This window comes from Acipenser ruthenus, chromosome 24, assembly GCF_902713425.1.
Source record: "Acipenser ruthenus chromosome 24, fAciRut3.2 maternal haplotype, whole genome shotgun sequence".
In the NCBI taxonomy this organism is placed as follows: domain Eukaryota; kingdom Metazoa; phylum Chordata; class Actinopteri; order Acipenseriformes; family Acipenseridae; genus Acipenser; species Acipenser ruthenus.
In genome coordinates, this window is record NC_081212.1 from 28,210,181 (window position 1) to 28,224,274 (window position 14,094).

A 14,094-nucleotide genomic window follows, 5' to 3' on the forward strand; every position below is an offset into this window, starting at 1 on the left:
ACAATTTCACTGTGAATATGTAATTACAAACGTAAGTGTTAATATTAATATTTCATCAAATAGTTAAAAACACAAGTAAAATAAAATCAGTACCTATATTTGCCTGGATCCACATTTTATCAATATAATTTCTATGCAAAAAAAAATATATAATAAAAATCATATTCTATAGTAGTCTATAGTGTTACTCGGTGGTCAGATGAAAAAAAAAAAGTTGTTTGTATGCGAATGCTTTATATTACATAATATTACAGGCAAGCAATTACAAAGTAACAACCCAGCACAAAAAAATATTAGATTCGCTAAACTGCTCAAAGTACGGATTGTTTTATGAACTAAAAGGAAATAAATATACGGTTACAATCGGTACAAAATTGAAACCTCGAAATAACTCTATGCACTGCTACCCATTCCCGCTAGAGGGCGCTTGAAGCCCATTAATCGCTCATCAACAATTGTGGGCTAATAAAACCTTGCACGCTGTATTTTTCCTGAATGTATCCAACACCAGTACTGCATGGCTGTCTGTCTTCTTTGTAAGCGAGTAAGTTATTACATTTGTATTTGTGATTTTACAGCCTGGTCATCCATGACATTTTTGTTGTTTTTTGTGTTTACAGTAACTTAGTGGCTACCTCCAACGTGGTTTATGGAATTTGCACTGTCTGAATTGGTAACATGAAGTGCGTGTGCGTGTGCGTGTGCGTGTGCGTGTTCCTGTATCTTGATACATCTTTGAGAATTAAGTAGTTTCAGTGTTTAGTACTCATCCTTTTCATGGTCCTCCACCTGTCCTTGATCAGAACGGCTGTCATTCCTCTAAAGGGTTTAGCTTTCCATGACAATGTTTTGTTTTGTGGGACACATATATCCCTTCTACCTTAAAGGGTTACTTGTTTCCATGGCAATACGTGACGAGTTGAAACGTTTATAAACTGCGTGTGTGGCTCTCATCTTTGCATGGGAAAGATCTCCTTTATAAATAATAAAAAAAAAAAAACTAGAACAATACAGAATGTACCGAAAACATGTGCTTTGTAATTCAGAGCTGAACTGCAGCCCTATCATTTCTGCGTATCTATTACGCGCCATTGTTTGTTAGAGTACACAGGACAGCGTTGCTAGGTGTGTTAATGTATAGTCTTTAGCGGAGGTGTAGGGGGTTGTCACTAGACTATTGGAGATTCTTAACCCTACACATTCTTTACCTGAAACCCTTTTGTTGAACAGTAAGTATCCTCAAATGGCATGTTGTTTTCTCGCTCTTACTGCCCTCTGGTGGCTGCTGTCATGCTGTTGTTTCGGTGTTGCGTTCAGGGTACACCATAACTGTTCCACTTGATCTGGAGCTTCAAGCAGGACCAGTCGAGGATGTTTGGGATTGTGCATGCGATGCTTCAGGGTCATCATCCACGTCCTTCGAAAGACCACAGATTGCATTGAAAACAAAGGCAGAAACAGTCAGTAATAATGCCGTTCTGCTGCTGTCCTGCAAGTCTTGAGAAGAACCTGTCTAGACATTATTAACTCTCTCTGTTCTCTCTTGTACAGCGATGTATAGCTTGTACTTATAATGCACGCGGTAGCACCAATTACCTCGGCTTTTGGCAACGCCAAGTTTTGGAGCTGTAACAAAGTGCACTTAAAATATACAAATAACAGGACTGGCGGGACTAATTCCCAGTTTGCTGAAGGAAGGTAGTGTTCCGTTTTAAGTGCAGGCTGTGTCAGTGCTGTTTAGAAATGTGTTGATAAGGAAGCATGTACAGTACCGAGGTTTTTAACAGGCTCATTTCCTGTCCTGATTTTTCCAGGGGTCGGGGGTTGTGGTGGATACTGCTTTAACTCTTATCATTTTTAATAACATGAAATATGTTGCTTAGGCTGTTCTTATAGTACTTTAAATGGTAGTGCTTCAGTCCTTGCTCTAAAACGGGTGGCCAGCTGGTTCATTAGAGTTAGGGCAAGGGTAAGAGTTAGGGTTAATGCTATGGTTAGGGTTGGAGTTTGAGGTAAGGTTAGTTAGAGTTAGGGCTGGGGTTAAAGTTACAGTTATTCACAGCAAAGGTGAACAGAAATATATTTTAAACAAAGTCTTTGGAAACGATGTAAAATTTCAACAGGAATAAAAGGGAATGTATTTTAAATTGAAAAATAAATAACTCATAAAGGAGATCATCTTACAAAAAAAACCCAAAAAGTGAAATCCTAACAATTCAATCATCAGATTCCAGTAGGAGTTCTTTGGCACATAATCTCCTGCCTTAATTCCAGGCCTTTATCCCACAGCCCAGCTCTCAGAACTGGAACAGCCATGTGGGAATGATAAATTAATAATAACAATAATACTAATTGAAAAAGCAGCAAGCGCCTCAGTCTGCTAGCACACTGACACTGATTTGAGAAGGAGGTTTCAACACATTATTAAGCACTGCACTCGCCAGGTTTAAGAAGTCTATGACCATTACTTTAAACACTCAATCGAAAGATATAAAAAAATAACTTTGTATATAAATCTAGAAAAATGTTACGACAAGAAGACAGTGATGCACGTTTGTCTAAATGTAGTAAAACATTTATTTTAGTATTCTGTGTTACAATTACATTAGGAGTATTCAATTATTTCAAAGTCAATGCTGTAGGTGACAAGTTGCTGCTGCTGACTGGTACCTAATCCCTCCATGTGTTGTAGTTCAAACTCACTTCAAAAGTCTAGATGCAATGCAGAAGAGGTTCCAGAAGAGAGCAGAGGTTCCAGAATGCAGCTGTAGCATGGTACAGTGAAGAACCAGAAGATTCTCAGAGCATTCTGCTGACAACCCCCCGCCCCTGAGCTGAGTCTGATTTCATGAATACAGTGGGATTGGAAAAGGAAGCTTGAGAAATTATTCACCACTAAGGTACCTAGTGCTCACCCCGCTGAGGCCTGTATGATAGAATAAAGATGCCCTGTCAAAAAAGCCTTTGAGTAACATTTAGAATGAAGCACTGCTTGTCAAAGCAAAGTTGAGCATCAGATTATACAGTTTAATGACACACCAGCTCATTTTCTGCTTCTCTCTCTGATTTGTCGGGTTTTTTTTTTTGTCTTTGAACAAATAGAGATGAAGAGACATGGTAAACAGAAATGGCTGCTAACTGAAAGGAGCTGTCAGCTCTCGCTGTGCACCGGTAAGGGGCAGTATTATTAGTCAGCTCGCTTTGACTAATGCATTCTCTTCTTACAACACCAGCAGGGTTGCAGGACGTCTGAAATTATTTTCAAATAACAGGGAGCCTCATCATGTCACAGTGCCAGCATCTGAGTGTTAAAAAGCAACAAGAGCCTTCATTGCAAGCATCGCTTTTTAAGCCTGAGGAGGGTTGGCATCTAATTGTGTAAACCTCACTGTAAGGGTTTTTATATGGGCTGTCTGTCCTGAACCAAGCAACAACAACCAGAGGAACCTGCCGCTCTATAAAGCCTCCTACGTCAGGGTTTGTACAGTGCGCTGCAGTATTGAAAGTAGCAGCTCGTAGAACTGGAAACGCCTGATGCTGGGGGGTAAAGAGGTTCAAATGGGTTAGAATGTACAAGCTGTAACCTGACTCTCCCCTGAGTACTATAGTATAGTTCAGATTCATATTATGTTGCATCCCAGTATAGTACATCTGACAGTTCAAATATCAAAATAACTCCTCCCGTGACTAATACAAATGGTCTTGGGAAGGGATTTTAAATGACCCAAGGATGGCGCAAGCTGCAGTTCTTTCAGAAGTCTTCCGTAAACAAGGAGCATATTAATAAGTCGCTAAAAAGCAACTGCCATCACCAGTTTAAATATTCATGTGTGGGAGTACTGGAGAGGAGTGGAGAGCACAAACAGTTCTGTACGGAAACACATTCCATTCACTGTGTGTGCAGTAACTCCTCATCATGAATCAGCAAGCAAGTTACTGCCTGTACGATCTTCTCATGATCAATACTTACAGTAAAATAAACCTCAGCTGGAGGAGCCTATCTTTCTCCTATAGGAGGGTGTCCAGACACATGCTATATTGCATGTAAATAGGATGCACGCACATCCCAAATGCAAACACCAGCAGAAATGAGTTTTAACAGGAAACGCTAGAGTAGGTGGGTGTTTAGAAGGTGCAGTTTAGAGTCAGGTAAAGCAAAGACAACTGGTGCCAATAATAATGTAAAATAATAAGTTCTGTAAGAAAAGAAAAGACCTGTTCTATGGTGACATTCACTCAAAACCTTATTTTATTTCATTAAGGTGAATGTCAACTCACACACACACACACACATTTCTCATTGACTAATGCCATGTGTTTGGGAGTGTGTAAAATGGTTTTGACTAGGAGTCTTTCTCAATGTAAGTTAGGTAACATTTTCAATGAGGTGTCTTCCTGATTTGGGTGAGTTTGGGGTTGTCTGGAAGGTTCAATAGTGGTGTTGTACATGCAGTGTATCTTTATCTCTTTCCATAAACACCTGAACCCTGCTATGTGTGTAACCCCTCCTCTTTGTCACTTTATTAACCAGCGAAGGAACCTCAGGATGAGGTTAAGGGCCGTTTGCAACATTCTGGTGAACAGGGTGCTGGAGGGGCTGTGCTGTCAGTTCATTAATTGATTGGGCTGCATATGATTAATGGGTTTGGAAAATTTGCTTCTGCTAAGTAACATTTTAAATCCATTGGGTAGAATTAACATAACAAACGCAAACTACTTAAAATACTCTCCCTGCTTTGTTTCGCTTATTTCAGTTGCATTCATTGCCCTACAGTTATATTTTGTTTAATAGATTTACTGCAACTCAGTTAGAACCTAATCTATTGTTAGAGTAAAAAAAAATTGATGAGGAATTAGGATTCGCCCAAACCCAACATCCGGACGACTGCAGTGGTATCCAGGAAAGAAAGGGTTAAAAGGGAAGTTATTTTAGTCACAATACTGAGTCTCCATGTAGGCAGATCTCTAGTACTGCTGCAAACAAATTACCCCAATAACACAGGAGGCATGCCATACAAACAGAATTATAATAACACAGAAGACATGCCATACAAACAGAATTATAAAAGTTAGTTATTATATCCAGGCCTTTAAAAACACAACAATCACTTTGTTCCTGTAATCCCATAGGTCTTGTATTTTGTAAAGTAATATCTAAGAACCGGAATGTTTTAAAAACACACACAGCTTTTTAGCTACGGAATGCACTCCTGTGCAGTTTGTCTAGTTTTTGCTGTGGAGCTTGCCACTGATAGGTAGCTGTGCAGAAGACATGGGAGCCTCGCAATGACCCAGCTCTTGCAGCTGTTGTCTTGTCACGCCTGACCTCTGCTCTAACCCAGCAGCACTACACTATAATATAGAGGCTGTGGACTGGATCCACATCTTCTGAATAGCAGCAGGAGTGCAGGAGTTTCGTGAAGGACGTTCTATTCTGTTGGTCTTGATTTGGCTGATACCGTTCCACCAGCTCTGTCCTGCAAACTCTTTTGTTGTTTTTCTTGTTTCGAAACGTGCTGTCTTTAGCAGAACGTGTAAATGCTCTAATGGATAAAATCAAGCAAGTTAATGTCTCCATGTGCTTTGTACACTCGACGCCCTGCTGGATTACCCAGAAACCCAGCAGGCGTTTGTACAGAAGAGGAGTTTCAAAGTCCTGTAACCCCCGCGGCAGCTTTTTTTTGTTTTTGTTTTGTTTTTATCACATCTTTCATCCGGTATTGATTCCCACTTTGTAGGAGGGTGAGCATAAAGCAAACATCATCACTAGCTATTTTTTTCCTGTGGGGTTACCAGTAGCTGAAATTCTGGACAAAAGCGGAACAGCTCAATTGACTGGGGCCGGGACATCAGTCTTGCGGTAGGGAATTATTTAGTTTAGTCAGAGCAGGCCCTCAGTGTGGAGTGCAGAACCTTGTGAAGGAGGGTGGATACATAGTTAAAAGCCTGCAGCCATGCATCTTATTGGGCGGCACCACCTGCACTGTGCAATTGCCTGGGTGCTCATATGTAAGAATCATGCTGTGTCCCGTCCCATAACATTTCTGAGCCAATACTGCAGTACCTAATTAATGCCATGATTACTGCATGCCAAAGAGGTAATAATGCAGTAAGCAAGTAAGGTTGCATGTGAGACGTCTGGATGATTAACCTCAACCCTAACCCAGTCCAATCCTTAAAGTTTTTTCTTTTCATTCATTAAATAGCAACTCCTAAATAGTATCGAGCATGATTGATATTCTGGTTAAAGCCATACCTCCCTGATCCAGGTTTTTCTTTCAACCAATTCTCTTTTTCTGTGTTTGTTTTATTAGTCTCAAGGACTGTCTGTTTGCAAGTGCTGTCTGACGTGCGCTGGAAAACAGTGCATGGTTGAAAACGTGGACTGTAGAATGACCACAGGTTATTTTTTTTAAGAAAAAATGTTTTTGAGAATTTATTTTGAAGGTTATTTGAAGAAACTGAATGTATGGGTATGAAGGAAAAACATACATGCCCTTTATATATTCAAAGTAAAAGTAAAGCAACTAAATACATTGGAACATGATGCATGTTAGTAATATTGCATGCACACTATCTGAATCTTCTTGCTGTAGTCTGCTGCTGCCGTACCTAGTTTGCTGTTTGGATATTGCATTCTCAGAGGTGGCCTCCGAGCCCATGGTAATGTTGTTTTTGGTGCACGTTAACTTCAACACTGACACGGTTTTGTTCAGTTCATTTGCAATATGATTTGCTGAAGCTAAACATCTAAGAAGCTGCTGTGCTTGTCGTTTTTAGAATACAAACTGATTAAATGCTTGCCAAGCACCACACTGTTGGCTACGTTGCCTGAAACCATAATTTCATCTAAAGCCCACAGTTGAAAAATGATACTGTTTGCAAGCCCGACTTCATTTGCACTCAATTGAAAGCCGAGACCATGTGAAGCACTTCAAAGACCGGGGTTGCCCTGCGTCAATACGATGACAAGTCATTTCTACCAGTGGCTAGAAGTTGGAACCTCAAGAACAAAGGCAGAGAAAAGTTACAACAATATATGTGTTCTGTACGCATTTATATCGAATACAGAAGTACTTCCCTCCGGAACACTGGAAGGGCTGAGTGAACATTTGATTGGGCTCTACAATACCTTTGCTGTACAGAGTTTGGCTAATACAAAGTTTAGAAAAGTGAGTATCCTTTATCCTGCATTTCAGTTCAAGGCAGTTGTTTGGCCACAGAACATGAGCACGTTTGGAGCATGTCTGCCCCTGCTGATTACCCAGTCGATGAGAGTGAGTGCTAAGTACTGAGCCGTGAACACAGCGGGGTCCTGGTGCAGCTCCTTCACGGAGTACGGCAGGGGGCTTTGCTTCTTTGCATCAATCACTGATGTTGCTATTGACTAGACTGTAAGCGATAAAGCTGTGCCATGCACCACTGATATGGCATGAAGACCAATCTGCACATTACCTTAACACAGACACATTGCCTGGAGAAAAGGAACAAACTCCTAGGCAGAAAACAAAAAGGCAGGTTCATGCAGCAGGAACTATAGTTGAGGTATTGTGTGTGCAATGTCACTGCTTGCCAAGTCACATCAACAGTAGATCCCAGTTACCTCGGCAACCAGGATTTCTGACGCAAGGTATTAAATCCCAGCTAAGTATTTAGTACTGGCTGTCCCACTCTGCAAGCTAGTCCATTTTACTTACATGAATAGATACAAGTTTCACGTTAGTTACAGCAAAATGTATTTAACTTCAGCCACTCGGCTGAATTAACTCAAAACATTGGCTGTTTGGCTATGCAAAAGTTTCTGTGTATGGATGCAATTTTGAGGAAATTTTATAGGGTGTACAAAATTTACTGAAAAATAATAATAATAAAATAAATAAATAAATAAAAATACAGCTCACATCAATTTTGTATTTATCCAATAAATCTATATTTACAGTTAAAATTGCAATACAACCAATTGCTGAAGTCTGTAAAAAGCCAAGGCAATACTTAATTGGTCTACAGAAGTTACATGTTCTATTCTATTACTCTTTTATTTTCTGGTTTTGATTGCTACTGTGCACAGCATTGCAGAATGTCTGGTGTCAGTGCTTCTTTGGGAGTTTTTTAGCTTGGCCGTACTGTCATGTTCTGATCGTCTCATCATAGAAGCGCAGAGTAATATTCCACTCCCTAGCTTGTTTGTGCCAGCTTGTAGAGCACAAGCAGGTTTGTTCGGTCTGTTTTCCATGATATTGTTATTGGATCAAAACAATCTGTACTTTCTATAACACTGGCTCAAGGACCAGTTATGCATTCCAGCTGTGCTCAGCAATTCCAGATGATGTCAGGTGGGTTTTAAATTCCTGAACTAAACATTGGTCACCCTTTTGACTGCAGGCTTATATATATATATATATATATATATATATATATATATATATATATATATATATATATATATATATATATAGCTCTGGAAAAAATTAAGAGACCACTGCAAAATTATCAGTTTCTCTGGTTTTACTATTTATAGGTATGTGTTTGGGTAAAATGAACATTTTTGTTTTATTCTATAAACTACTGACTATTTTCTTTGCATTATTCGAGGTCTGACAACACTGCATCTTTTTTGTTATTTTGACCAGTTGTCATTTTCTGCAAATAAATGCTCTAGACAATATTTTTATTTGGAATTTGGGAGAAATGTTGTCAGTAGTTTATAGAATAAAACAAAAATGTTCATTTTACCCAAACACATACCTATAAATAGTAAAACCAGAGAAACTGATAATTTATATATATATATAATGATATATAGATGTTATATATATATATATATATATATATATATATATATATATATATATATATATATATATATATATATATATATATATATATAACATCTCAACCTCCATCTGGTTTTCATCAGTGTTTGTTTAGGCTTATGCTTAGTAATGGCTACACTGTGCAAAATACACTTCCCAGAGCAACCTGCATGTACTGGACAGACCTTGGCATGTTAAAAAAACAAATTGAAGCTGAAGATATCTAACCAGAAGAGATCCACTGATCCAACATCTCCTTGTTCAGGTATGACCTGCAATGCACCAGCACTGTGCCTTCTGTACTGATGACATGCAGTTTCAGTGAGTTACCAGCACCACTTCATACAGAACCTACTAGTGTTTTCCTTCGAGGTTGCCCATCCAAGTGCTGATCAGTGGCAAACTCTAATGTTTTTTTCAGTTCAGTAGCTGGTATACCAAGGACATGCCATTTAACACACCGCCATTCATTGAATGGAACATTTTATTAAAATAAGCTAATATCATGTCATGCATTTAAGATCCCCTGAATGGGATTGTGTTTGATAAGGGATGTGCTTGTGCTGGCTGCCAGCTCCTGCTCATCCGTTTGTGGGTGGAATGTTTTATCATTGTTGCACAGTGTGTTCCTGGAACGAGGGCGTTTCTCTTCCCACTCTTAAAACCTGTTGTTCTCAGTGGAGGTTTGATCTGCTAGTGTTTATGACCCTTTTACTACAACAAACCCTTTACTCTAATTCGTAACCATGCTTAAAAAGTTCATCATGTCAAGACCGGGTGCCAGGGTTGTAAAACTTTAGTTGGCTTTAACTTTTGACTTGCTTGCTAAGCAAAGTGCTGGGCCAACGTTAATATTTTGCAGAATGAATCCAATCCACTCTGTTTAATGTGGAAAACTGAACTGTCACAGCAGTGATACATTCAATTACATATCAGCACAATGCAGAATCAGAACTGTGTCTCCAAACACCTATTGGCATTTCTCATCGTTCTGCGTGACTTTCCTACCTAAAAAGTTCACAGCAATTTGCATGCGTGCCAGCTTCACTGTGCTTCACTGGAGTCACATGCCAAAGGAGAGTACGGGTGCAATAATGCGGTGAATACAGGCCACCACATTTCAATAAAGCAAACATAGCAAGTTATAATGAACAAAGTCTATGCGTCTGTAGAGGAAGACTGTTTATCTTCAGTCAAACCAGACATGAATGGTCACCAAAGGGACTGAGTCTGTGGCTGCTATAGGTAATAACATTTCCAGGAAGCATCAGAGGAACACATTATTGCTGCCTGTTACACAAAACAGAAGAAGGTGTCAGTATTCCATCGCTCCAGGGAGGCACACTCCTTTTTTAATTAAGAATGTATATATAATTTAAAACACCCTTCATTAAAATAGATTGCTGTAGGAACCCTGCTAGGAAAGCTCACCACATCGAACACGTACTATATTGAATCGTATACCATGAACGTCCATTTATAGCTGTTCCAATGCATGTTTATTATTATTATTATTATTATTATTATTATTATTATTATTATTATTATTATTATTATTATTATTATTATTATTATTGTTATTATTTAGGATTAGAGAAGACAAATAGAATTGTTTCATTGAAAACTTGAAAGTAAACTGCTGTAGTAGTGTCTTCCAATTTTCGAAGGGTGCATTTCAAAGGGAAGGCTGTGCTTTCAAAGGGCATAGTGGGGTTGCTGAAGATAGAAGGGAGCGCAGTGCACAGTGGGGTTGCTGAAGATAGAAGGGAGCGCAGTGCACAGTGGGGTTGCTGAAGGGAGAAGGGAGCGCAGTGCACAGTGGGGTTGCTGAAGGGAGAAGGGAGCGCAGTGCACAGTGGGGTTGCTGAAGGGAGAAGGGAGCACAGTGCACAGTGGGGTTGCTGAAGGGAGTAGGGAGCGCAGTGCACAGTGGGGTTGCTGAAGGGAGAAGGGAGCGCAGTGCACAGTGGGGTTGCTGAAGGGAGAAGGGAGCGCAGTGCACATGCATCAAGGAGGAGGCTTTGGAAAGCTTTTCAACTGCAGGCTTCGTCAGTACATGGGAGCCAAAGCTGCCTGGGGGCATGGTGAGGTCATCTGTTTTGACATGTTGAAGGCTACGCTATAGCCTTTAGGGTGTTAACTGTTACTACTGTGCAATGCTGTAGTGTATCAACTGTATGCATGTTCAGTAGTATTGGTATATTTGCAGTTCACATACAGTACTGTATGTGTTTATGGTTTGTTGTAACATCTCAGTTGGCTTTTCATACAGGACTTATTTCATTTTGAAGAACTTTTTAATGTCAAACAGATGAAGTGTCTGTCGGCTGGTTATGTCTGATAAGGCAGCCCCAGTGTAGTGCGAATCTGGGACTGCGAATGCAGTCACTGGTGTTTTTAATAAATCATATTGCTTTGGTAATTAACATTAACAGAGCCAAGTTTCTTTGTGGTCTTGGAGCACCATTATAAAAATGTTTTTGAAGTCATAAGTTGCGTCTCATCAAAGGAACTGTGCAGGTTAAGCTCATTGTGTATGCCTTGTTCTGTGACTTACTGTCGTTTTTACAGAAAAAATGCTGTTTTGCCTTAAAGGTTAAAACCATTCATCCTAAATGTAACTTTTATCTTTATATCTGTGCTCAGAGTCCTTACTAAAAAAAAGATAATCAACCGAATTCCTTTTTACCTTGGGGTGAAGGGCTTACTAATGCTTTAGTTAAGTATTAAAGTATTATGGACGTTCATACTTTACTTACTAGGTAGACTTTCAGGTTTTGTAGATGCTGAAAGCTGCACACACATTAATGCTCGATTGAACACTAAAATAGAAGTGTACAGCATTGGTAAAACAAAGCGTGGTTATAGCGACACACCCCTGCATAACTGCCCTTCATTTGAAACCTGCTAGGCTAGCTATACCCTGCTGCTGCTTGCAGCAGCAGGAGGTTAACCATGGCTGCAGGAAGCCGGGTGTGTTTTACAGGAATCACAAAGGTGATGATATATACAAGTCCAAGATGTAGCACTAGTTCTTCACCATTACATAACACTGTACAGTCAGGAGGCGACCTTGAGAAAAGCGGATTGATTGATGGATTGCTGACGCTGGGACTGGGATTTTGGTTCTTGATGATTTTGATATGGATGATATTCTGTTTGCTTTTAAACTCTAGACATTTGAAGCACGCTGTGGCAGGGGTGGTGTTAAATCTACCCCTTGTGCACTGTTTTTTTTTTTTTATTTTAACTGCAGTCCTGCTCCGAGTCTCCAGGGGGCACTGTCCTACTCTGACACCAAATGGCAGGAAGACGAATCAGAGGCGGGAATGCTGCAGTTTAAGCGCTGGAGTGCACATTTATTAAATAAACAGAACAAAACAAACAAACTGACAGGACACAAGGGCCAAAATAAAGAGTTAAACAACACGCACTACTGGCTGAGCAACCCCTTCACTGGCTTCTCTTAAACACCTACCAAACAAAGGGCTTTTCCCCCTTTTTATACAGGTGGCCATTCCCCAATTAGCACCCAATTATCTAATTAGGGAATGGCCACATCTGTGATTGTTGGCAGAGATAGATTTAACCCCACCTGTGCCACACACTCCTATGACCTGATCCCAACACTGCCCTCTAGTGGATCGGAAATACCACATTTATTCTATATGGTATTTCTTATTTCTGTATTTCATTCATCCACTATTCATGCATGTACCAAGTTGGCTGTTTAACAAAGTATCAAAAGATATATTCTGGTTGTTAAGCTCCATTGCTTTGTGCACGTAAGTCCTTTTTTGTTCCTCAATTTGTTCTGATTTTATTTTCTCTATCGTTGCTATCCGAGATTCACCCAGTTTATAAGAGGGAGCTCATCCTTCACAATTACTGTAATTCACTCTTACCCTTTATACAGAATTGCATACTTATTTTACTGTTGCATAACCTTTAAATCTCACACCTGTCTCTCCATTCAAAGTCACTGTGGAGTTTAATTCCTCTTATAAGAAGGGTGGTGTCAGTGTTTTAATCCCTGAACCGTTACAACTTGCTGCATCTGTTCTAAGCTATCCAGTGCCTAATCTGCTCAGTAAGTCTCTTGGCATAGGCCTTGGTTCACACCCCTGGTACGAAGCCAGTGGCTCTCGAGGGACACACTAGTGATCGCTTTCATTAGTGGAGTAGCAGTCCATCTGCTAGCACGACCACACTCTAAAACCCCATCAGCTTCAGAAAGCTGACAGAGGTTGTGGAGGGGATTTGTAATCTGCTTGACAAACCTGGCTGACTGGCTGTCTGTCTGGACTGTTGTCTCGTTACATGCATTGTGCAAATCGTCTCAAAAATGTACAGCGTGGCTTCTTTTTATAGAGCACTCTATAAGAAAAGAGACGAATACAAATCCTTCTTGCAGTGGGATTCCTGTGCAGCTGTCACCAATGGCAACGCTGTCAGGGTGACCACTTCTAAATGGCATCTTCACAAACTCAATATAGTCTGCAGAGAGTTTCGTACAGCAGGGTCCATTCATCTTGTGACTGTATCTGTGTCTCAGCCACTACTGTGATGAAAAAAAAACAAAAAAAAACCTTTCCCCAACTTCCATCTGATTGCTGTCATCAACAGCATGGGACAGTGGATTAAGCCATCAGTACAAGCTTTGAGACGGGCCGTGTGACTGTAAAAGGAGTGAAAATATTGGAGAGTTCAGCTCAGAAGTTAATTTACAGATCCATCCTCTCTTCACATGCTCTCACATTCTAACTTCAACATTCCCAGTGAGGGTTTTTTGTCCCCTAACTCTTTGCTTGCTTAGTGTCTCGTGACGATGTGTTTGACCTCCTCCTTACCATTGGTCTGATCATTAATAAATGAATTGCCCATTCTTAAGAAATAAAATAGAGTCATGCTTCAATAGGAATGCCACTGCCAGTGTCAATGCAGTCATCAGTCTAGGTGCATCACGGTGGGTAATCTTTCACCACCCACAGTTCTGCCAACATCAAACTGTTCTCTTCTGTCCTTTAACAAGCTTGCGCACAGAGGCCTGTAGGATATAATGCATCCCACCTCTCCAGGGCGTGTATTTAAGGCATCAATTGTAACGAGTCACACTGTGTACTGGGCTATACAGGATTCAGGACATGCTCTTGGCGTGCAGTGTGGGATTCCCAGCGATCTCCAAATGCAGTCCTTGAATGATTTAAATTAGTTTTGTGAACTGCAAACCAAGGATCGCACAATTTACTTCAAACAAGAAAAATAAATCTGTGCAATGCTT

General features: G+C 40.1%; 1 protein-coding gene across 1 annotated transcript in view; it reads left to right on the forward strand.

The window, feature by feature from the left end:
- Window positions 1-482: 482 nt before the first annotated feature.
- Window positions 483-14,094, forward strand: part of LOC117429815 (semaphorin-4B-like) — an 84,364-nt gene continuing 70,752 nt past the window's right edge. The window contains exon 1 of the mRNA XM_058999117.1: window positions 483-544. The gene's annotated coding sequence lies outside the window, so the exon portion shown is untranslated. The remainder of the gene's footprint in view (window positions 545-14,094) is intronic.